Genomic DNA, 25,746 nt, shown 5'->3' with positions numbered 1-25,746 from the left:
TAAAGTGTGTAAGTAAGTTGAAAGTATTGATCTAAAAGTTCGAGGTATTGAACTCGAAGTTGTCTTAAAAGTGCAGAAGGGTAGTCCCTTTTATAGTGCAGAGAAACAAGTAAGAAAGGCAAGGAAATATCATTGAAATCAATCTCCCTTTGGTTAAGGGATTCTGACTCCAACGGGTAAAAGCCAGTTAAGGAAATAAATTTTAGTTAAAACCTTTCAAAGTAGCACAAAAGGGGTAAATACATAGAAGTTATTTAAGGAAAACCATCAAAGGTACACGGTTTGTGCCAAATATGGCAAAAGAATCAATCAAACAGCCATGAAACCAAAATTACAGGTTCAATTTGAATGAACCAAGCCAAGAAAGGTAAAGGAGGTTCAATCAAAGAAAAATCAGTGACAATTCGTCATGAGAAACAAACATACATGATAGAAAGAACTGATTCAAGGTCATGAGAACATGTTTGAGAAAACTCGGAGTTTAAACAAGTTTAGAAGAAAGAAATGATACGAGCTTAAACAAAAGCAGGTGAAATATGCTTAGCAAGAACACAAACAGAGCTAAATAAAGTGAACAAAGTCAAAGAACTCAACCATAAACACATATAGTAAAGAATAAGGATTAACAGCACGGATTAACATGTGAGTACATGAATAACAACAAAAGTAGAAGAATCTTGCATAATAGAAAGGAAACAAAAGAGCAAACTCAAGCATAGTAGAAAAGAAAGTATACGAGTATAACATAGATAAACACACATGAAAAAAGAATAGAAAGAATCGAAAAGATATTTGAAGAAACTTTTTCAGAAACCCTAAAATTAAAATTGAGCGATTTTGAAAAAGAAATTTGGGGAAAAACCTTTTAAAATGTCAAGTAAAGCCCAGACATATCACAGATCTAAGAAAAATAGGCGAGTACAGAACCTCAGATGGCTTAGAGTTGCAGAGAAAACCCTAGAAATGAGAAAGGTCTTGAGGAAAGTTAGATCCTGAGTCGAAAAGACTCATATTGTTTGAACATACCGGGGTAATGGCCGGAGAAGCCATAGATCTACAGATCTGAGAAGGATCTGAAGAGAGCCATTGAAGTAGGGCTTCAAAACCTTGAATAGTTTAGGTGTGATGGTGAGAAAGGATGAGTACAGACCATCCAGGGTCGGAGACGCCATGGATTCCGGTGGAAACATGGTGAGATAAGGTGGGAGACGATTAGGGTTTCGGAGAGGCTCGAGAGAATTTGAGAGACGAAGGGATTCAAAGGAGGCATCTTAGGTGAAATGAATTAGGTCAAGGGGGTTTGGGAATTAAAAAACGAAAGAGTGAATTACGGCCGTTGATCAAAATGATAAACGGCCTAGATCAAAGGAGAGTCGGGTGGGTTTTTTTAATCGGGTCAGGGGTCGGGTAATTTGGGGATTGGCTGGTTTAATTTGGGGGCGGAATTGGTTCAAATTGAGGGCCAAAATTGAAAGGTGAAAGGGTTGTAATTGAAATAGAAATGGGCTAAGTGTTAAATAGCCTATTTTCCCTTTTTATTTTATAAAAATAGTAATAATAATTTTAAAAGTAAATTAAAAACACTGAGCCAACAAATACTATATAAATATTAATTTAAAAATACTGGAAATGATTTTATAATTATAAATGCTACTAATCATGAAATAGGCTATAATTACAATTACATGCAATTTAGCTTAAAATACCACATAGATTTGTAAAAAATATACAAAAATCACATTAATTATATTTTGGTGTAAATATGAGAATAAAATAAGTTATTCACCAAAATGATAAACTTGGGAATAATTATTGAATTTTGTACTGCTAAAAATAGACAATAAATTGATTTTAAAATTTTAAAAAATTAGGAGAAAATACCAAAACTCTTGGGCATGCTTAAATATGTATGTACATGCTATTTTGAAATTATTTTGTATATAAAAATACATAGGGAAAAATTGGGTATCAACAGCTGCCCCTCTTTACCCGAGAAGGATGAGAGAGTTGTCGGGTAAAGATATGATGGCCAATTTTGACTGAATGAAACGATTTTGAAGAGTTTTGATCGAGATCTGGTTTCTGAGCTTCCTACATATCCAAGGTATTATAGGAATCAGGCCATATGTAGTTCAGGATCCATCGGCGGAGTATACCGATGGAGATTTTCGAAAAGCGGACGCGATGTTCAGGTTGAGAAAGGATGGTTAGAGTCTAATAGGCTGTGGGAACTGGAGCGGGATCGCTCCTGCTTAAACGGTTGTTGCTAGCCGGTGTACCTGCGAATGAACAATATCATCATATATATATTGTGCATAAATTTAAATGTGATGCAAGTTCCCGTTGGACCGTGAATGCTGTCTTTGGATGGTTAGGATGACGTCCTCGGACCATGATGTCTTGGGCCATGAAGCGTATGATAAAGGATTCGCAGGCTATGAAATGGTGTTCTTGGTCTATGAGGATGATGCATCCGAACCATGATGCCTTTGAATAGTGATATGCAAAAGATAAAATGGGGTCCTCAGGCCATGACATGGAGTTCCCGGGCTATGAAAATGGTGCCTCCGAACAATGACTCCTTTGTACAATTTGGCGATCTTTCAGCCCATGAAAATGCAGAAGGTGGTGATCTTTCAGCCGATGTAAGACGTAAATAAAGGGTGGCGGTATTTCAGCCATGCAAGAGAAATAAGATGACGGTATTTCAGTCATGCAAGAGAAATAAGATGGCGGTATTTCAGCCATGCAAGAGAAATAAGGTGGCGGTATTTCAACCATGCAGATAGAGGTAAAGCTTAACCTCAGAAGGCAGAAATGTATCCTTATGCGATGCAGGAGATGTAGATGGAGGTAGAGCTTAACCTCAGAAGGCATAAAGGTAGCCTTATGCGATGCAGGAGATGTAGATGGAGGTAGAGTTTAACCTCGAAAGGTATCCTTATGCAATGTAGAAGATGTAGATGGAGACAGAGCTTAGCCTCGGAAGGCAGAAAGGTAGCCTTATGCAATGCAGAAGATGTAGATGGAGGTAGAGCTTAACCTAGGAAGGCATAAAGGTAGCCTTATGCAATGCAAAAGATGCAGATGGAGACAAAGCTTAGGCTCGGAAGGCAGAAAGGTAGTCTTATGCAGAAGATGCAAATGGAGGTAGAGCTTAACCTCGAAAGGCAGAAAGGTAGCCTTATGCAATGTAGAAGATGCAGATGGAGATAGAGCTTAGTCTCGGAAGGAAGAAAGGTAGCCTTATGCAATGCAGAGAAATGCAGATGGAGGCAGAGCTTAGTCTCGGAATGCAGAAAAGTAACCTTATGCAATGCAGAAAATTCAGATGGAGACAGAGCTTAGTTTCGGAAGGCAGAATGGTAGCCTTATGCAATGCAAAAAATGTATATGGAGGTAGATCTTAACCTCGGAAGGCAGAAAGGTAGCCTTATGCAATGTAGAAAATGCAGGTGAAGATAGAGCTTAGGCTGAGAAGGCAGAAAGGTAGCCTTATACAATGCAGAGAAATATAGATGGAGGAAGAGCTTAACCTCGAAAGGCAGAAATGTAGCCTTATGCAATGCAGAGAAATGCAAATAGAGACAGAGCTTAGTCTCGAAAGGCAGAAAGGTAACCTTATGCAATGCAAAAAATGCAGATGGAGATAGATCTTAGTCTCAGAAGGTAGAAAGGTAGCCTTATGCAATGCAGAAAATGCAGATGGAGACAGAGCTTAGTCTCGGAAGGCAAAAAGGTAGCCTTATGCAACGCAGAGAAATGCAGATGGAGATAGAGCTTAGTCCCGGAAGGCAGAAAGGTAGCCTTATGCAATGCAGAAAATAAAAGGCGAATAGTAATGAAATCTCTTAGCTGATAGATGATAGCTGATAGCTGATTTCTATATTGTGGCTGCTGTAGATGTCATGTACGGTTAACAACTGTAAATAGGTGATGATTCCGAGAGTTGTATTCCCGAGAAGTATGAGTGTATAGATATATCTGATGATTTTACGACTTGAGTGCATGCATCCAAAGAAAAAATGTTAGTTTTGTAAAGGGGGGAAGGTTAGTTCGTTTCCCCATGAACTTTGTTTGTCCTACTTGGCGTTGTGTATCATTGGGGTAGCGTTGCTAAACAAAGCAATTTTGATACCAGACATGCATGATTTAGAAAAAATGTAACATAAATACATAAATTAAAATAGTTTTCTTTAGATGAACTGATGAATGCGACGCGGTTCAAGACATTGCAACCTCTCTCGCTCCGGAATTTTGAGGGTCCTCCTTAAAATTCTACCCCAGTTTACTGGGCTAGTGCTTATGATGGCTGCATGAGATAAATGGCTGAAATCAACTTCGGAATTTTGAGGGTCCTCCTCAAAATTCTGCCCCAGTTTCTAATAGCGGGGGAAATGAAAATTTTATTGAATTTTGACAGATCCCATAGAGCTGCCTACGTATCCCCTCATAAACGGGAATCAGGTTAGGCGTAGTTCAAATTACATCATACAGGAAATCGTAAGAGTTACACATAGTATCACTTCACTACATCTGAATTGATCGGCTTCGGCCAAACTTCACCGTCCATTTCTGCAAGTATGAGGCTCCTCCAGTTAGAACCCAGTGAAACATGTATGGACCCTGCCAATTGGGAGAGAACTTCCCTTTGGCTTCATCTTGATGCGGGAAAATCTTCTTTAACACCAGCTGCCCCGGTGTAAACTGTCTCGGCTTGACTCTTTTGTTGAAGGCTCTGGACAATCTGTTCTGATAAAGTTGACCATGGCAAACTACATTCATTCTTTTCCCATCTATAAGAGCTAACTGCTCGTAGAGACTCCTTACCCATTCTGCATCGTCAAGTTCTACTTCCTGTATAATTATCAAGGAGGGAATTTCTACCTCAACGGGAATGACTACTTCTGTACCATAAACCAACATATACAGAGTTGCCCCAGTTGATGTGCGAATTGTGGTGCGGTAACCCAATAAATCAAATGATAACTTCTCATGCCATTACTTATATTTCTCTATCATCTTCCTTAGTATCTTCTTGATATTCTTATTAGCGGCTTCTACAGCTCCGTTCATCTGAGGTCTGTAAGCCATAGAATTCTTGTGTTTGATCTTAAAGGTTTCACACATGGCTTTCATTAGGTCACTGTTGAGATTGGAACCATTATCAGTGATGATTGACTCCAGAATTCCGAACCGACAAACAATACGGTCGTGGACAAAATTTGCTACCACTTTCTTAGTCACTGCTTTGTACGATACTGCTTCAACTCATTTGGTAAAATAATCAATTTCCACTAGAATGAACCTGTGCCGTTTGATGCGGCAGGCTCGATAGGTCCGATAACATCCATTCCCCGAGTGGTGAACGGCCATGGCGAGCTTGTTGCAGTAAGCTCGTTTGGAGTCACCTTTGTCATGTCTGCATGTATCTGATATCGATGGCATTTTTGGACTTACTGGATGCAGTCCGTTTCCATAGTCATCCAAAAATAACCAGCTCAGAGTATTTTCTTGGCTAATACAAAGTCGTTCATATGTGGACCGCAGGTCCCTGCATGAATTTCCTCCAATAATGTGGATGCTTCCTTTGTGTCGAAACACCTTAGTAATCCCAAATCAGCAGTCTTCCTATACAGGATTCCTCCGCTATGAAAGAAGTTGTTAGATAATCTCCGAAGTGTGCGCTTCTAAGTAGGATTTGCGAGTTCTAGATATTCTCCCTTTGTCAAATATTCCTTGATATCATGAAACCAGGTTTTCCGTCTGCTTTTTCTTCTACATGAGCATAGTAAGTTGGCTGATCATAGATCTTTACCGGAATAGGATCAATGAAATTCTTGTCTGGGTGTTGTATCATGGATGATAGGGTAGCCAATGCATCGACAAACTCATTCTGAACTCTGGGAACATGTTGGAGCTCTGCCTTTGTGAACCTCTTCCTCAACTCCTGCACATGATGCAGATAAGGGAGTATCTTGGAGTTCTTGGTTGCCCATTCTTCTCAGACCTGATGTATAAGTAGGTCTGAATCTCCGATCACTAGTAATTCCTGAATGTTCTTGTCAATGGCCAGCTTGAGCCCTAAGATGCAGGCTTCGTACTCGGCCATGTTGTTGGTGCATGGGAACCTGAGTTTGGCAGACACCGGATAATGCTGGCCGGTTTTTGATACTAGGACTGCTCCTATACCAACTCATTTGAAGTTTGCTGCTTCGTCGAAAAAACACTCTCCAACCATTTATGATTCTTCAATATCTTCCCCTATGAAAGATACCTCTTCATCAGGAAAATACATCTTTAGAGGCTCATATTCTCCATCCACGGGATTTTCAGCAAGATGATCTGCCAGTGCTTGTCCTTTGATTGCCTTCTGAGTCACGTAAACAATGTCGAATTCACTCGGTAGGATTTGCCACTTGGCTAGCTTTCCAGTGGGCATGGTTTTCTGAAAGATGTACTTCAAAGGATCCATTCTTGATATGAGATAAGTAGTATAGGCATAGAAATAGTGCCTCAACTTCTGAGCAACCCAAGTTAGAGAGAATATCGGGCCTCATACAGAGTGAACTTCTTGCTGAGATAATAGATGACCTGCTCCTTTCTTCCCGTTTCATCATGCTACCCCAAAACACAACCGAAAGCTCCATCCAATACTGTAAGGTAGAGTAATAGAGGTCTACCCGGCTCGGGCGCGACCAAAACTGGTGGCGGTGACAAGTATTCCTTGATATTTGTCAAAGGCTTTTTGACAATCATCAGTCCATTTGGTAGCGGTGTCCTTCTTCAACATCTTAGAGATTGGCTCACAAATGATAGTGGATTGAGCTATGAACCGGCTGATGTAGTTAAGTCTTCCCAAGAAACTCATAACATCTATCTTGTTCTTCGATGGTGGCAATTCTTGGATGGCTTTGACCTTTGAGGGATCCAGTTCTATTCCTCGACAACTCACAATGAACCCAAGTAATTTTCCGACAGGAACCCCGAATGCACACTTGGCGGGATTTAGCTTCAAGTTGTACCTTCTTAGTCTGTTAAAGAACTTCCTCAGACCTTCCATGTGATCAGTATCTCTCTTGGATTTGATGATGACGTCGTCTACATACACCTCGATCTCTTTGTGTATTATGTCATGGAAAATAGTAGTCATGGACCCCATGTAGGTGGCCCCCGCATTCTTTAACCCAAACGACATCATCTTGTAACAATACATCCCCCACGGCGTAATTGTGAGCACGTGATTTTTGCCTCACGAAGACTACTCCCAAATAAATCAAAAATAAAACTAATTTCTTTTAGTGTGCAATCTCAGAATTTGTGTTGCGTTTATTAATTGTTTGTGTTTTATCCGTAAAATGTTTGTTTTGTTATAATTAGATAAAATAAAAATAAAAATACATGTTTCATGTATATCTAGGATTTAAGTACGCATTTAATTAAGTTAATTTAAATAAAATCACAAAAAATATGCATTAGTTCTATTTCAAATGTTTCATTGTTTGATTGATGTTTTGTCTATGTGTTAAATAATTATTATAGATTGATTAATATATTTTTGAGAAGTTAAAATTATATTATAGTTAATATTATTGTAATTTTGTTTTTTTTTAGGATTTTTATTAATTAATAAAATCAGAAAATAAAAAAATTCATACAAGTTATAAGATTTGGACCTGGATTAAAATCCAGGCCCAAATCAATTGAATCCCTTTCACAGCCCAATCCAAAACAGCCCTGTCCGGTCCAATTCAAAGCCAGAACCAAACGACGTCGTTTGGTCATCTCTCATCAAGGGCCGTTGGATTAAATCCAACCAACGGCCAAGATCTCATCACCCGAACCCAAGACCCTTACCCGATCCATTGACCCGGTTCAACCCGTCCCCCAACTTAAACCAAACGACATCGTTTGGTTAAGTGAATAGATCCTAGCCCTCCATTCTAATTGATCCAACGGACGATACTAATCCACCCTACCCCTATATAAATCCCAAACCTTACCCAGCCCCTAACTGAACACCCCCCTTCCTACACTGTTCATCATCGTCCCAAACCCCCACTCCTAACCCTAGCCGCCCTAGGATTCCACCGCCTGAAACCCGGCGGCATCAACGCCGTTGGTCACCAACTTAACACCCTAGGACCTCCTGAACCTCCCCTACACGAATCCAACCTTAGTTTCCTTCGAATCAGGCCACAACTCTTCGAATCTTAAATCGAAGGTTGGCCTGAAAACTTGATCTAAACCAATCAGCCCCAAATTAACACCATGGTTTCCCCTCGTCATCCTGAGTATGGATCTGTTGATTGTTTGGTTCGAATCCGTTTGGAACTTCTCGAATCTTCTTTTGAAGATTCGGACCAAACAAAATTTACCCAGATCTGTTTCAAACTCACACCAGTTACCCTCCTGGCCTCCCTCGTGCCTAGAATATCTTTGGTTCTTCTCGAATCTGACCAGAAATGGTTAAATCCCAAATCGAGTTTTTAAGAACCCTAAAAATACCAAACTTCCGGATTCGGTTCAGATTATGATGAAGATTGAGGTTTAATCGACCTTAGTCGAAGTATTTTCAGTGGAAAATACTTCGACTAAGGTCAGTTTGATTTCAAACAAAAAATCCGAAATCCAAGTTGAGTTCGAGTCAGAATAAAATTAAAGTTCAGAGGTATTTTTCTATTTATTTTGTGTATTCTACGTGTATTGTTGTCCGTATTAATAGCTTGTTAATTTTTCATATTTGTTTTGATCAATTCTGTCATTTCTGTCTATTTAATCCGAATGTGAATTGTTTCTGTTGGTTGTGGTTATTTACAATGTGTGTAATCGACTCGATTAAGTTCGTCGATTAGTTATATTACGAATTTTTTTTCATTTCTGAAAATGTTGACTAAAATAGTCTGCTTCTATTATTTTAGATTAATTATTGACAAATGTTGTAAATAGTCAATTGATTAATGCTCGTCAATTAAATCATGATTGTCTGTGAATCAGTGAATTCAAATGTATGTTGTATATGTATTGTCTGAACATTAAAGTTTCAGGGCATTGTCAGTATTGACAATGATCCTGTGTGTGTTTGATTTTGGTTTAATGTTAAGTCCAGTCTGAATTGTTATGATAATTTCAGAAATATGCTGTTATGATGTTAGTTCTGAATTCAGTGTAATATTGCTGTAATGTCCAGTTTGAATTCAGGCTTACAAAAGTTGGTCAAATACAATTGTGTTAGGAGGTTAATAGGATTGGTTTTAGCTGTAAATCAGAAAGATAACTAAGTTTGTACAGATTTTAGAATCTGTTTTGCTGTAGGTTCTGATTTTGTTTTCAGTAATAACATTAGGATTTCAGGGGCACTTCTGGGAATGAAACAGTAAAAAACAGGGTATTAATGCTAGTGTATTATAATGTAATGTTAGTTGCTATTAGTTAATAATACTAATGGGGAACAAGGGATAATGGGCTGCTGAAAATCAGGGAAAAGGTTTTACATAATGGGATTTTCTGTTTTTAAAAAGAAGAAGGGGGTCCAAGAAGCACTTAAATTGCCTAGGACCAGCCCTGTATAAATACAGGAGCTGGACAGACAGTTAAGGGAAGAGAATTTTGAGTGAGAAAGACAGAATTTTAAGGGAGAGAAACAGAATTTTCAGAGAGCTTTTTAACAGAGAGAGAAATTTTTTAAGAGAGAATTTTTAAGAGATTTTGAGGGCTGAGATTTTAAAGGAAGGAAACAGAAAATAGAACATTCACATACACACTCACATACAGATACAGCAGCAGAAACAGAAAATCAGAAACAAACTGAATTTGAAACTGAAGAAAAAACTGAAATCTGAAATGTTGTTCTTTTGTTGAATCTGTTCAACTTTATGTGATTCCACTGTTCAGTTAAAATCCGAAGTGTTTCTTAAAAGTACTTTACTGTGCATCTGGGCTCTTCGAATCCTATTCCTGTTCAGATTTACTGTGTTATCAGTATATTCTACTGAATTTGTTACTGCTGTAACTGCTGAAACTTACTTCTTCTACCTCCATTTTCAGGTATATGTCTTTTAAATTTTAAGTTGGAAAGAGATTTCAGCATGACCCATCAATGAAGTTTGAATTGAAATGCTATTGCCAATTGTCCAAGTTCATTATTTTCATTTTTTTTATGATTAATTAGTAGTGAACTCAATTTGATAGCCATAGGTTAAATTGTCTTATTTTGAAGTTCATATAAAACTTTGTAATAATGTTATCCATGTCAAACTTCATTAGTTAAGTTATCTATGAGTTATGTAAATAAGAAGCATGGTAGAAGGTTGGTTTTATTTACACTTCATGGTGTTGTTAGATAGGTATAGCATAATATAGCATTATCAAAGAAAATATGCTATAAGTTTATCTTGTTAGTTAATTAGTTGTTGTTTAAAGCTATATGATGATTAGCTGCAATTTGCCATCTTTTGGCATAATATTGGTGGTGTTCATAATTTATAGTTGAAAGATGTATTAGTATAATCCGTATGTTCAAAAGTGTCAAATATAGTAAATAATATTGTATGCAATATCATTTTATTAAGTCAACAAGACTTATTCTCTTTCTTAGTAATAAAAGGCTTAGGAACTTATACAATGCGAAAATTAATATAGTTAGTAATAATTCACATAGATTGAGAATCAAATTGGTTTGATTATATCTATATCTATCCTAACTCAGTCATAGGCATAACTAAGTAAGTTAATTTCATCTATTAAGATTAAAACGAGTATGTGAAAATAAGTTGAGTTGTATATACACAAATGGCAACATTTTAAATCAATGGTAATTAAAAATAGAATTTGCATTAAGTAATCATGAAAATTCCCGGAAAATATTTCCTTCCTTTATGAATCATTTATTTTCGGTTTCAAATGCAATTTATTCTTTGGCATATATATATGTCACATTTGTTTTAAAGTTAGTATTAATCATATTTTTATTCTGTCCTTTGACTTTGAATAATTGGAATGAATATGATTTATATTCGGAAATTATAGTCAATGGTCAATATTTAATAAATTGTGGTTTACTTTCCAAAGTTTAAAGAATATCTTAAAACAAGATTTTTCGTGATATAACAAACATTTTTTTAAAAATTCCATAATATCATTACAAATATGTTGCGCAATTAGGGATACGTTCGCGTACCCTGATTATACTTTTAAAAACAAAACTTCGGATTATGCGTACGCGCAATTTCGAGCGAATATTTAATAAAAGGATTTTTCTAAAGGCGTTAAATCAATTTCATAAAAATCCGATATGTACGGTTCATTATTCAAAAAAATAATTATTCTTGATTCAACGCAATCTCGAAAAAAAATGTGCTTAATAAATATATTGTCAAAAGTAATTGTGTACACGTGCGCGTGACACAATTCCGCATTTACAACACGAATATACGTACGCGTAATTCGATTCAAAGAAGGTTTATTATTCATAATAAGTATAAGCAGTAGTAAAATCAGATAACATCAATATTTAATAAAATCAAGTTGATTAAGCCAATAATAAAAACAGTTAAGCGACCGTGCTAGAACCACGGAATTCGGAAATGCCTAACACCTTCTTCCGGATTAACAGAATTCCTTACTCAGGATTTCTGGTTCGCAGAAAAATAAACAGAGTCATATTCTCCTCGATTCAGGGATTATAATTGGTGACTTGGGATGCCTCAAAATTCCCAGGTGGTGACTCTGAAACAAATAAACAAATCCCGTTTCGACTGTCCTTTAATTGGAGAAAACTCCCTACGCGCCCCGCGGGCGCAGGAAAAAGGAGGTGCGACAGCTCTGGCGACTCTGCTGGGGATAATATTGGTTATTTTAACCCAGAACCATAGGTTCAGGGTTTAAAGAATTCGAGCTTAAAATATCTGTTTTTATTGGCTTTACTTACTATATAATTTTCAACTGTTTATATGCTAATATGCTATTTTTTTTATCGCTTTAATATTATTTGAATTGTGAATATATACAACTGCTACGAAACCCCCTTCTTTCTGAGTCTTCTGAATTTATGGTGTACACGTGCGCGTGACCCACCTTTCTGTTAAAGTCATACCAAATAAGACGGAGTTGGGACAAGTAACTAGGCCGGGCAGACTTTCGTGCTCCCGGTACGTTACCCCCACTTCGGCTCAAACTGTCCGTTTGGGTAAGCCAGGTTTAGAACAATCAACCTAAGGTTTTACACTTAGAATAACTCAGCCATGTACCGGATCCCTAGTAGGAACGAATATTTGCATCATATGCATTTGCCCTTGGAGACTCAACACAGGGGTTGGGTCTGTCTAGGACAGGTGAACCCAAAATTAAAAGACCATCATGATGCATCCTACTTGCTACTTGTGCATTCATTTGCCTCGAACATGCTTGTTGACCAGCATCCACAAGTACGGAGGAATTTCTATGTCAGCTTCAAATGTGGTGGTATGATTTGGGCGAAGACGGTCAAAAATGGGTCGTCAAGCATTTGGGAAATCTCACGGACATTATGAAAGTTGAGCCTCGGGATGATCTGATTACGGCATTAGTAACTTTCTGGGACCCTGTACACAATGTTTTTCGTTTCTCTGACTTTGAGCTTACTCCTACATTAGAGGAGGTAGCTGGCTATGTTGGTTTTGACGGAAGTTTAAGAAATCAAAGCTTGATATTCACAAAGGCTCCTTCAATACATCGATTCTTCGGTCTTCTGAACATCAGCAGTCAAATCAGGAAAAGCAATGTCATCAATGGATGTTGTTCCTTCAACTTTTTGTATTCCAGATTTGGAAAGTCAGATGGGTTCGAAATTCATGAGAAAGGCCTTACTAATAAGCAAAACAAAGACACTTGGCAGATGCACCGACGATTTGCTTTCATGGTGGCTTTTCTAGGAGTCATGGTCTTCCCAAATAAAGAGCGAACAATTGATATTCGCACCGCAAAAATTGTGCAAATCCTCACCACTAAAGAAAATCACACCCTTGTCCCCATCATTCTGTCAGATATTTATCGGGCTTTGACTTTATGCAAATCAGGGGCGAAGGTTTTCGAAGGATGCAAAATTTTGTTGCAAATGTGGGTGATTGAACATCTCCAACAACAATCCAAGATCATACAGTATGGGTCGAACAAAGCTAATTGCATCGAGAGCTATGAGGAAAGAACAAAAAATTACCAAGCTCCAGAAGGGATAGAAGCATGGGTATCTCATCTAAAGGCTTTAACGTCAAATCAAATTGAATGGACTCTGGGATGGCTCCCGATGAGAGAAGTAATACATATGTCAACCTCAAATAGTTATCTACTACTATTGGGATTAAGAAGCATTCAGCCATATGCACCACTAAGAGTCCTAAGGCAACTAGGGAGATATCAAATAGTTCCTGATGAAGAAGATTTGAGTATGCAAGTAATCGAATTACACCCAGAAGCCACTATTCCCGAAGCTCTACTTCAGCAGATGTGGAATGGGTGCCGATACTTGAAAAGTGATACTCAAGTCCTAGACGCTACCAAGGGTGAGATAAATCCTGGATATGCAAGGTGGTTCGAAAAGCGGTCTCGCGTGGATGATGTACCGGAACCTGAGCTAAAAAGGCCAACAAAAAGACCCCATGTTCAAAATTTCAATGATAAAATCCAAGAGCGGTTAATCTGGGGAGAAAAAGAAAAAGGGTACAAAGCCACTATCCATGCCCTAAAAGAAAATCTAAGAAGCCTCAGTTTGGAGAAAGATTTGCAAGAACAAGAAGCCAAAGGCGAGAAAAAGAGTCTAGCTTGTGAGAATGAAAATCTTCATGCTCGATTCCAAAAAATGAAAAGAGTCTCTGAAACGCCAAAGAAAAGCTGGAAAGATCAAAAAACCATCGCCAATCTCTTCGAAAAAATGCAAGATTATGATTCCATTCTTGCAGAAAACGAAAGGGCATTGAGCAAAGCAAAAGAAAGGATCCAACAATTAAATGAAGAAGCCAGATCTAACAAGGAACGCCAGGATAGGCAATCCGAAAAAGACAAGGCTCAATTCAAGAAGGAAAAAGACTATTGGATGCGATCAGAAGACCAGCTTCGTGCACAACTAGAAGAGGCAAGAAGATGCAACAGAGAATACCAACAAGCAGACCTCGACAGGGAAAGATCACAAGCAAGATTAGAGCAGGCCAGACTCCGAGCTCTATTAGAATCAGCTTTAGATCGTGAAAACCGTGTCAGAGACATAGCCACCACTCGTCAGCAGCAATTGCAAGACCAAGACCAACGTCTCCAAGGTTTCAGGGCACAAATCCACGACTTGGCAGTCTTCACATCTCAAAGTTATGTAAACTGCCAAGGAATGGATTATGAAAGGTTTACAGAGCATGCGCCCACTTTTGCTCGTCATCTAGCAATAGAGTTGGAAAGGATGTATCGTACGCTGGGAGGCCATCCAGGTCAAGCCCCACATTGAGCAGATAATCCAATATTAGAGAACAAAAGTGGAAAGTGGGGCATTTTGTGAGATGTTATGAATTGTATCTTTTATTTTGATTTAAGTGTGTGTGTTTCAAGCTATTTTCTTAAAGTTTTCGAATGTAATTCCATCTTTGTGTAATAAATAAACATGATTGACTTTGGTCCGAACTACGCAAGGTCTGATTCATGTTTGGCATAATACGTAGGCAATCTCTAAGATTCGACCACCACGATAAAGATATATATAGTAAATAAAAGCGAATGACAATTTCTTAATTTCAAGAAAGCTGGGACGACACAAGCAACCGAGCGAATGCATAATAGAAAGGGATTATTTAGGAGCATTGCATCTCAACGTGTGATTATATATGTGTTAAACTCTCAAAATTAACAAGTTTGTTCATTTTCAGAATTCAGAATTCAACCAGTTAGTTTCTCTAAAGAGTATACTGGCATATTATCACTATCACACAAGATCCAAAGGACCAATACCCGAAAGTATGTCTATCCCAGATGTTGACACAGGTATGGAGATAGAAGAGATGGATGTCGGGAAAATGAAAGAAGAAATGCTTAAGCTCAAGCAGCAAATGGCTGAAATGTACCAAGCTTGGTCTACAGGACAGTTACCCCCATCTTACCCAAATAACCCTGCTCCATCAATGATCCAAACTCAGGATAATATCACCACTGAATTATCCCCAAGTTTCCCCATTTATCAGCACTACCGAGGCACCACCTCTCAGACACCACAGTCTCCACCTCCAAAACCAGTTCCGTACCTTCCTCCACCTATGACTCCTGTTTTCGTAGCACCTCCCCCTGTTACATTTCACAAATCTCCTAGTGAGCCTACATTTCAGGCCCAAGACAACCAATATTACCCCCGGAGCCCACCTTCAAAGCCTCCGAAATCAATTCACCTGCTCCTCGGTTTGATCTCCCAACCGAAATTGACAAGCCAGCCAAAAGTGCTGAACAAGAAGAGATGTTCAGGAAGGTCAAAAGTCTAGAACAATCGTTCCGAGACATGCGAGGATTAGGTGGGCAAGTCAGTGTAGCATACAAAGATTTATGCCTATTCCCTAATGTACAATTGCCATTTGGCTTCAAGATGCCCAAATTTGACCTATACAGCGGGCACGGCGACCCAGTAGCCCACTTAAGGGGTTTCTGTAGCAAGATGCGAGGAGCTGGGGGAAAGGATGAATTATTGATGGCTTACTTCAGTCAAAGTCTAAGCGGATCAGCTTTGGAGTGGTATACACGCCAGGACCATGGAAGATGGTACACCTGGGATGACCTCGCACAGGCATTCGCATACCATTTCCAATACAATCTGGAAATCATCCCAGATCGATTATCTTTGACCAAATTTGAGAAGAAACACAATGAAAGTTTCAGAGAGTATGGTTTTCGGTGGAGAGAACAGGCAGCAAGAGTGGATCCTCCTATGAAGGAGAGCGAAATGGTAGACTACTTCCTCCAAGCCTTGGAACCAACTTACTACGCCCACTTGGTTTCAGCGGTTGGAAAATCATTCAACGAGGTAGTGAAGATGGGAGGTATGGTGGAAGAAGGCCTCAAGACAAATAAAATTATGAGCTATTCAGCAATTAAGGCAACTACTCAAGCTATTCAAGGCGGGGTAGGAGGAATCGGAAGAAAGAAAAGGGAGGAAGCAACCGTAGTTGATTCAGGAATTTGGCCAGGACCCAGGGGTTCACCGCTTTACTATAATCAGCAACGACCTCGCCAATCAGCTTACCACCATGATTCATCCCAACATTACTATCACCCTTCAGAGCCTCATTTCGCCATTAACCACGCTCAAGCATACAATCAGCCACCTGTTCACACCAATTGGCGTGCTCCTGTCACACCAAATACCTACCCCCGAGCTTATCCCGGACCAGGTTTCAGGCCTAGGCCAGCATTCAGGGGAGAAAGGGAACAGAAAAAGAAAACTTACACTCCATTGGGAGAGTCTTACACTAGTCTGTTCCACAGGCTGAGACAGTTAGACATGTTGAGACCAATACAATCCAAGCTACCCAATCCTCCACCAAAGAATCTGGATTACACCATTAGCTGTGAATATTGCTCCGGTACACCAGGCCATGATACGGAGAAATGTTGGCATTTGAAAAATGCAATACAAGAGCTGATTGATACTAATAAAATCGAGGTTCAAACCCCCGAAGCTCCAAATATCAATAGAAATCCAATGCCAGCCCATCAAGAGGCTAACATGATAGAAATCATACAAGCTAATGGGGAGACAAAGAAGCCGTCACAAACTGTCATGATGATCAAGTCTCATGAAACCAAGCCAGATAAACAGTTAATGGAGGAGAAGCCGGTGTCTAAGCATAAAAAGAATGGTGGTGAACCGTCTATGATAGTCGGTGAGGGATCATCGAACAAAGTTGCCGCAAAACAAGAGAGGACAAAGGTGATAGTACCAGGGGTTGCTAACAAACCCGTTGTATTCGTGGAAGGAGCACGTACGGATCGGGTTATTATTGCACCTGTAATCCAGCTGCCAATCATCAACAACAAAGCCATCCCATGGAACTATGAACGGGTGACCGTAATGTACAAGGGCAAAGAAATCAAGGAAGAAGTGTGTGAGGTACAAGGCTTGACTCGTTCGGGAAGATGTTTTACTCCCGAAGAGCTGAGAAAAACTAAAAACAATCCAATACCAACAAAGAAAGCTGTGACGGAAGAAGAGGCGGAGGAGTTTTTAAGAAAAATGAAGCTCCATGATTATTCTGTGGTAGATCAATTAAAAAAGACCCCCGCTCAAATTTCATTGTTGTCATGACTGATCCATTCAGAGGAACACCGTCTGGCGTTGATGAAAATCCTGAATGAAGCTCATGTTCCTGAAAAGATCTCTGTAAATCATTTGGGCAAAATAGCCAACAGAATCTTTGAGACAAACAGGATTACATTTGCTGATGATGAATTACCTGTGGAGGGTACCGAGCACAACAGAGCTCTTTACCTCACCGTGAAATGTGAAAATTCCGTAGTAACCCGGGTATTGGTCGACAATGGGTCCAGTGCAAACATATGCCCTCTTTCCACTTTAAACAAATTAAAAATTAAAGAGGAGAGGATCCAAAAGAATAGTATCTGCGTACGAGGATTTGACGGTGGAAGCAGAGATTCATTTGGCGACATAGTGTTGGAACTAACTATAGGGCCAGTTGAATTCACAATGGAATTCCAAGTGTTGGACATGACTGTTTCTTACAACTTGTTGTTGGGTCGACCATGGATCCATGCTGCTAAAGCAGTCCCGTCAACACTACATCAGGCTGTCAAGTTTGAATGGGACCATCAAGAAATAGTCGTGCATGGAGAAGAAAATTTAAATGCTCACAACAGCACCATTGTACCAGTCGAGGGAGCAGAAATTGACCAAGGACCATGGGTATACCAAGTGTCCGACACGGTGACGGTAGAGAAAATTCCAGAAGGAAAATACCTTGCAAATCCAAAGGTATCCTCTGCATCAGTCATGGTAGCTTACGAAATGCTGAAGAATGGCTTTATACCCGGCAAAGGTCTGGTCTTATCTTTGCAAGGAATTGTACAACCAGTATCTCTCCCTGAGAACTGGGGAACATTCGGTTTAGGGTTCACAACTACCGCCAATGACGTGATAAGGGCCAGGAAGTTGAAACACCAAGCATGGTTTCTTCCAAAACCAGTACCACAGCTGTCGAAGTCTTTTGTCAAGACCGGTGCTAAAAATCGCCCGATAACAACAATTCCTAAATCCCAGGTCAATCCTGAGGAAGAATTAATTGAAAGGTTCGAGAAATTGTTTAGTGATGTGAATATGTTGGAAGGCGGAGAAGGGTGTAGCAACGCAGAAGTTCAATTCGTTGGACCAGAAACAAAGCTCAATAATTGGAAAGCCACTCCTCTCCCAATTCGAAAGGAGTCTTGGTAGTTTATTTTGATTTTCTTTCAGTTTGTTTGGGTTATTTCAAGGTTGTAATCCCAAAGTTTATCTTACAGTTTGGTTGAAGTGTGCAAACCTTGTTATTTTTCATCATCCAATAAAAAGCAGTTTCCTTTTTATTATCGTTCCTGATAGTTTTCTTTTCTTTTTCTTCTTTCCTATACAGTTCCTTTTACGCTGGCTCTAGTGATATGGCATGCATGAGGAATCCTCAGCCCAGTCTTAAAAATCAATCTGGTTCCGAAATAATAATTCAAGAAATATATTGTGATTATGAATCAGAATATGATGAAGATGAGGTTTTTGAAGAGATTAGTAAAGAGTTAATTCACTTTGAGGAAAAAATCAAACCTAACTTGAGTGATACCGAGGACATCAATATAGGGGACACGAGTAATATCCGAGAAACTAAAATAAGTGTCCATCTGGAGCCAAAGATCCGAGAGGAGTTAATTAAAGCACTCATAGAATTCAAAGATGTTTTTGCCTGGTCGTATGACGACATGCCGGGCTTGAGCACTGATTTAGTGGTCCACAAATTGCCCACCGATCCAACAGTGCCTCCTGTCAAGCAGAGGCTGAGAAAATTCAAGCCTGAGATGAGTATGAGAATTAAGGAAGAAATCACCAAACAATTGGAAGCAAAGGTCATTCGAGTCACTCGATATCCTGTTTGGTTGGCTAATATCGTTCCTGTACCAAAGAAAGACGGCAAAATTAGAGTATGCGTCGACTATCGCAATCTCAACAAAGCAAGTCCAAAGGATAATTTCCCATTACCCAATATCCATATTTTGATCGACAATTGTGCCAAGCATGATATAGGGTCTTTCGTGGATTGTTATGCCGGATATCATCAAATTCTAATGGATGAAGAAGATGCAGAAAAGACGGCATTCATCACACCATGGGGAACTTATTGCTACCGGGTAATGCCATTCGGTTTAAAAAACGCCGGAGCAACCTATATGAGAGCAATGACCACAGTGTTTCATGATATGATACACAAGGAGATTGAGGTATACGTGGACGATGTGATCATAAAATCAAAGCATCAGACCAACCACGTTGGGGATTTGAGGAAGTTCTTCTTAAGACTTCGCAGGTACAACCTCAAGCTTAACCCTGCCAAGTGCGCATTCGGAGTTCCATCTGGAAAATTGCTGGGATTCATAGTCAGTCGACGAGGCATCGAGCTAGACCCATCAAAGATCAAAGCCATCCAAGAACTGTCACCCCCAAGAAACAAAACTGAAGTAATGAGTTTGTTGGGAAGGTTAAATTATATCAGCAGGTTTATTGCTCAGCTCACAACAACTTGTGAGCCAATTTTCAAATTGTTGAAAAAGGATGCTGCGGTCAAATGGACCGATGAGTGTCAAGAAGCGTTCGATAAAATAAAAGGGTACTTATCAAACCCACCCGTGTTGGTCCCGCCAGAGCCAGGAAGACCTTTGATTCTTTACTTGACGGTTTTGGAAAATTCATTTGGTTGTGTATTGGGGCAGCATGACCTCACTGGCAGAAAAGAACAGGCCATCTACTACCTTAGCAAGAAGTTCACAGCTTATGAGGTTAAGTATACTCATCTGGAAAAGACATGTTGCGCCCTAACATGGGTAGCTCAAAAATTGAAACACTATTTGTCATCCTATACTACTTACCTCATTTCTCGGTTGGATCCATTGAAATACATTTTTCAAAAGCCTATGCCAACAGGAAGACTTGCAAAGTGGCAGATATTGCTCACAGAATTCGACATCATCTATGTGACTCGAACTGCAATGAAGGCTCAAGCACTGGCCGATCATTTAGCCGAAAACCCGTCGATGAGGAATATGAGCCGCTGAAGACTTATTTTCCTGATGAGGAAACAATGCATATCGACGAGGTGGAGCAAATTGAAAAACCTGGCTGGAAACTTTTCTTTGATGGAGCTGCTAACATGAAAGGAGTCGGAATAGGAGCTGTAATCATTTCTGAAACAGGGCATCACTATCCTGTTACGGCTCAACTACGATTTTATTGCACCAATAATATGGCTGAATATGAAGCTTGCATTTTGGGGTTAAGGCTAGCCGCCGATATGGGTATCCGAGAAATCTTAGTCATGGGAGATTCGGATCTTTTGGTACATCAAATTCAAGGAGAATGGGAAACCCGAGACTTGAAGCTCATACCATACCGACAATGTCTACATGATCTTTGTCAGCAGTTTCAATCAGTGGAATTCCAACATATTCCAAGAATCCATAATGAGGTTGCCGATGCATTGGCTACCCTAGCATCAATGTTGCACCATCCGGATAAAGCTTATGTAGATCCAATACATATTCAAGTCCATGATCAGCACGCTTATTGCAATATGGTTGAAGAAGAATTTGATGGTGAACCATGGTTCCACGACATCAAGGAGTATATCAGAATGGGGATATATCCCGCACAAGCCACAGGAGACCAAAAGAGGACCATTAGGCGATTGGCAAATGGATCTTCTTAAGCGGAGGAGTTTTGTATAAAAGAACACCGGATCTTGGATTATTAAGATGCATAGATGCCAGACAAGCTACAACTGTCATGTCTGAAGTACATTCAGGAGTTTGCGGACCCCACATGAGTGGATATGTGTTGGCAAAGAAAATCCTCCGAGCTGGTTACTATTGGCTTACCATGGAGAGAGATTGTATCAATTTTGTGCGCAAGTGTCATCAATGCCAAATACACGGAGATTTGATTCATTCTCCACCATCCGAGTTGCACACAATGTCGGCACCATGGCCTTTCGTTGCTTGGGGCATGGATGTGATTGGACCAATTGAGCCGGCAGCATCCAATGGACACAGATTCATTCTGGTAGCTATTGATTATTTTACCAAATGGGTTGAGGCCAAGACATTCAAATCAGTGACCAAGAAAGTTGTGGTCGATTTTGTCCACTCAAATATCATATGTCGATTCGGAATCCCGAAGGTGATCATCACAGATAACGGTGCTAATCTAAACAGCAACTTAATGAAAGAAGTATGTCAACAGTTTAAGATTACACATCGTAACTCTACCCCATATCGGCCCAAGGCGAATGGAGCAGTAGAAGCAGCCAACAAAAACATAAAGAAGATACTGCGGAAAATGGTAGAAGGTTCAAAACAATGGCATGAAAAATTACCATTTGCATTATTGGGATACCGCACTACTGTTCGCACTTCAGTAGGAGCAACTCCTTATTTGTTGGTATACGGCACTGAAGCGGTAATTCCTGCAGAAATTGAGATTCCTTCCCTTCGAATCATCGCCGAAGCAAAGATTGATGATGATGAATGGGTCAAAACCCGTTTAGAACAGTTGAACTTGATTGACGAAAAACGATTGACCGCAGTATGTCATGGTCAATTATATCAAAGAAGAATAGAAAGAGCATACAACAAAAAGGTGCGTCCCCGGAAGTTTGAAGTAGGTCAGCATGTGCTGAAACGCATTCTTCCACATCAGGCTGAAGCAAAAGGCAAATTTGCTCCGAATTGGCAAGGACCATTCATTGTGACCAGAGTATTATCGAATGGTGCACTATGTTTAACAGATATTGAAGGCAAATGCATAGATATGGCGATCAATTCTGACGCGGTAAAGAGATATTATGCATAACTTTTTGAATGTTTGTATTTAGCACTATTTCAAAGATTGAAATGACAAAGGCAATTTATTCTGCTGTCCAAACACTATACCATTTGCTTCCCCTTTGAGCCATACTTGTTTCTTTCCTAACCTCTCTTGGAATCAATAAAATAAAATTAAAAAAAAAAAAAAAAATCTTCACTATTATGTAGTGAACTACGTTTGACCTGATTCCTCAAAGAAGGATACGTAGGCGCCTCACGGCTCGGTCATAGGATGCACAACATACACAATGTGCACGAAAAGAAACATTAAGAGACCCCAATCAAGAAACTGGGGCAGGAATTGTATTGGAAATAATAAAAGATTCCAAGAGTTGTAATTTTAAACCCATACCAAAGCTATTTAGCTTTTAATACTTTTTTCATTTCTAACCCCATACCAAAAAGACCTTTCGATCAATCTTAGAAAAATGCTGAGGCAAGCAAATGAAGATGGTTCATAACACTCTGGTACAAACAAGAAAAGAAAGTAAAAATGAGAGAGTCTTATAGGTGAAAACCCACAAGGGCACCATAAGGCGACGGAAGTTGAGAGAAAAGTAAAATGAGAGAGTCTTATAGGTGAAAACCCACACGGGCACCATAAGGCGACGAAAGTTGAGAAAAAAACAAAATGACAGAGTCTTATTGGTGAAAACCTTCGCAGGCACCATAAGGCGAAAAGGAAGTGAAGAAGTGAAAAACGAGACAAATTTATCGATGAAAATTCCTTGAGACAATTGAAAGGAGATTGATTAAAAGACTGGGTTGATTAATCCGAAATGCATACCCTGATCATTGGTGCCGGTAATTCCAATCAGATAAGTCCTTTATTCCTTTTCCAACAGTCATCCAAAAATTGGATTTTTCTTTTTATTCTATAATTGCCGAAATCAGCGTATTTCGTTACTAATAATCTTACTTTCTCCAAGCTTTGAGATAAGTTTTATTCCAAACAAATAAGAAGGAATGTCAAGGTATACTACCAAGATTCAAGGTTACAAAATACAGCCACGAAAGGTGGGAGATAAAATACGGGTGTAAGAAAAATGAAATCAAAAGTGGATCAGCAAAGTCAAAAGAGGCACATGATTACAGTTGAAAGGTTTTGAAGGAAAACACACAGAAGGGAATCCTATAGTCAAGGATCAATTACAAAGACAAAACAGTCTTTTCAATCATTCCAAGGCAATAAAGAGAGACGAAGAGAAACATCACCATCTGCAAGAATACCACAGCCAACCACCCTGCTTTAAACTAACGAAGTTTTCTTTGATTTAAAACAGGGGCAAAAACAATATTTGTGTTAGGAAATACCTGGCAAAAGAAATTGAAGAAGTCAGGCGTCCACCTGGAAAATGAGGATGAGAAGAGAAGAAATCAGGCGTCCACCTGGAGAATGAGGACAAAGAAAAGAAGAAGTCAGGCGTCCACCTGGAGAATGAGGATGAAAATTGAAGAAGTCAGGCGTCCACCTGGAGAATGAGGATGAGAAAAGAAGAAGTCAGGCGTCCACCTGGAGAATGAGGATGAAGAATTAAAGAAGTCAGGCGTCCACCTGGAGAATGAGGATGAGAATTGAAGAAGTCAGGCGTCCACCTGGAGAATGAGGATGAGAATTGAAGAAGTCAGGCGTCCACCTGGAGAATGAGGATGAGAATTGAAGAAGTCAGGCGTCCACCTGGAGAATGAGGATGAGAATTAAAGAAATCAGGCGTCCACCTGGAGAATGAGGATGAGAATTAAAGAAATCAGGCGTCCACCTGGAAAATGAGGATGAGAATTAAAGAAATCAGGCGTCCACCTGGAGAATGAGGATGAAAATTAAAGAAGTCAGGCGTCCACCTGGAGAATGAGGATGAAAATTTGAAGAAGTCAGGCGTCCACCTGGAGAATGAGGATGAGAAAAGAAGAAGTCAGGCGTCCACCTGGAGAATGAGGATGAAAGAAGAAGAAGTCAGGCGTCCACCTGGAGAATGAGGATGAGAAAAAGAAGAAGTCAGGCGTCCACCTGGAGAATGAGGATGAGAATTAAAAGAAGTCAGGCGTCCACCTGGAGAATGAGGATGAAGAATTAAAGAAATCAGGCGTCCACCTGGAGAATGAGGATGAGAATTAAAGAAATCAGGCGTCCACCTGGAGAATGAGGATGAGAAAAAGAAGAAGTCAGGCGTCCACCTGGAGAATGAGGATGAGAAAAGAAGAAGTCAGGCGTCCACCTGGAGAATGAGGATGAGAAGAGAAGAAGTCAGGCGTCCACCTGAAGAATGAGGATAAAGAAATTAAAGAAGTCAGGCGTCCACCTGGAGAATGAGGACAGAGAATTAAAGAAGTCTGGCGTCCACCTGGAGAATGAGGATAGAGAAATTGAAGAAGTCAGGCGTCCACCTGGAGAATGAGGATAAAGAAATTAAAGAAGCCAGGCGTCCACCTGGAGAATAAGGATGAAGAAAGAAGAAGTCAGGCGTCCACCTGGAGAATGAGGATGAAGAAAGAAAAGAAGCAGTCAGGCACCCACCTGAAGAACAAGGGAATGCAATTGAAGTGATGAAATCAAAAGCTCGCTCATATGAAAGGAGCACATTTAGAATCAATAAAGCAGAGGAGTCCAACAGAATCCCCAGCAAGAAACAACAAGAGTCCCAAAAGAAAATACGGGACATAGTGAAAAAGAATACGGAGTAAGCCAAATGCCCAAGAGTCACCAAGATATCAAGACAACAAGAAACACAAGGGCATGATCTAGATAAGATTTTTATAATTCATGTACCATAATCTAGTTTAATTTTGTATTTCCTTTAAAGTAAGGTGTAATAAGGAGGTCAGCAAGCAGTAAAAAACAACACGAAGCAGCAGTAACATCACAGTCCCACGGTAGTCCCAGCTACCCAAAATTTCCCCGAACTACACTGACCTGATTCCTTTATAGCCAAGGATATGTAGGAAACCTTTGAAGCAGAGGTTCGGTCAAATCTTTCTAAAAAATGCTTCTCACGGAGTATTCGAACGGGCAATAATCGCTCGTGTCCGCTCACTTTATCTTTGTACGAAAACTTTTCGAGTTTCCGCACAAAGAGGGGCAGCTGTGAGCACGTGATTTTTGCCTCACGAAGACTACTCCCAAATAAATCAAAAATAAAACTAATTTCTTTTAGTGTGCAATCTCAGAATTTGTGTTGCGTTTATTAATTGTTTGTGTTTTATCCGTAAAATGTTTGTTTTGTTATAATTAGACAAAATAAAAATAAAAATACATGTTTCATGTATATCTAGGATTTAAGTATGCATTTAATTAATTTAATTTAAATAAAATCACAAAAAATATGCATTAGTTCTATTTCAAATGTTTCATTGTTTGATTGATGTTTTGTCTATGTGTTAAATAATTATTATAGATTGATTAATATATTTTTGAGAAGTTAAAATTATATTATAGTTAATATTATTGTAATTTTGTTTTTTTTTAGGATTTTTATTAATTAATAAAATCAGAAAATAAAAAATACATACAAGTTATAAGATTTGGACCTGGATTAAAATCCAGGCCCAAATCAATTGAATCCCTTTCACAGCCCAATCCAAAACAGCCCTGTCCGATCCAATTCAAATCCAGAACCAAACGACGTCGTTTGGTCATCT

The sequence above is a fragment of the Nicotiana sylvestris genome, chromosome 2 (genome assembly GCF_000393655.2).
Source record: "Nicotiana sylvestris chromosome 2, ASM39365v2, whole genome shotgun sequence".
NCBI lineage: Eukaryota > Viridiplantae > Streptophyta > Magnoliopsida > Solanales > Solanaceae > Nicotiana > Nicotiana sylvestris.
Note: the sequence above shows the minus strand (reverse complement) of the source record.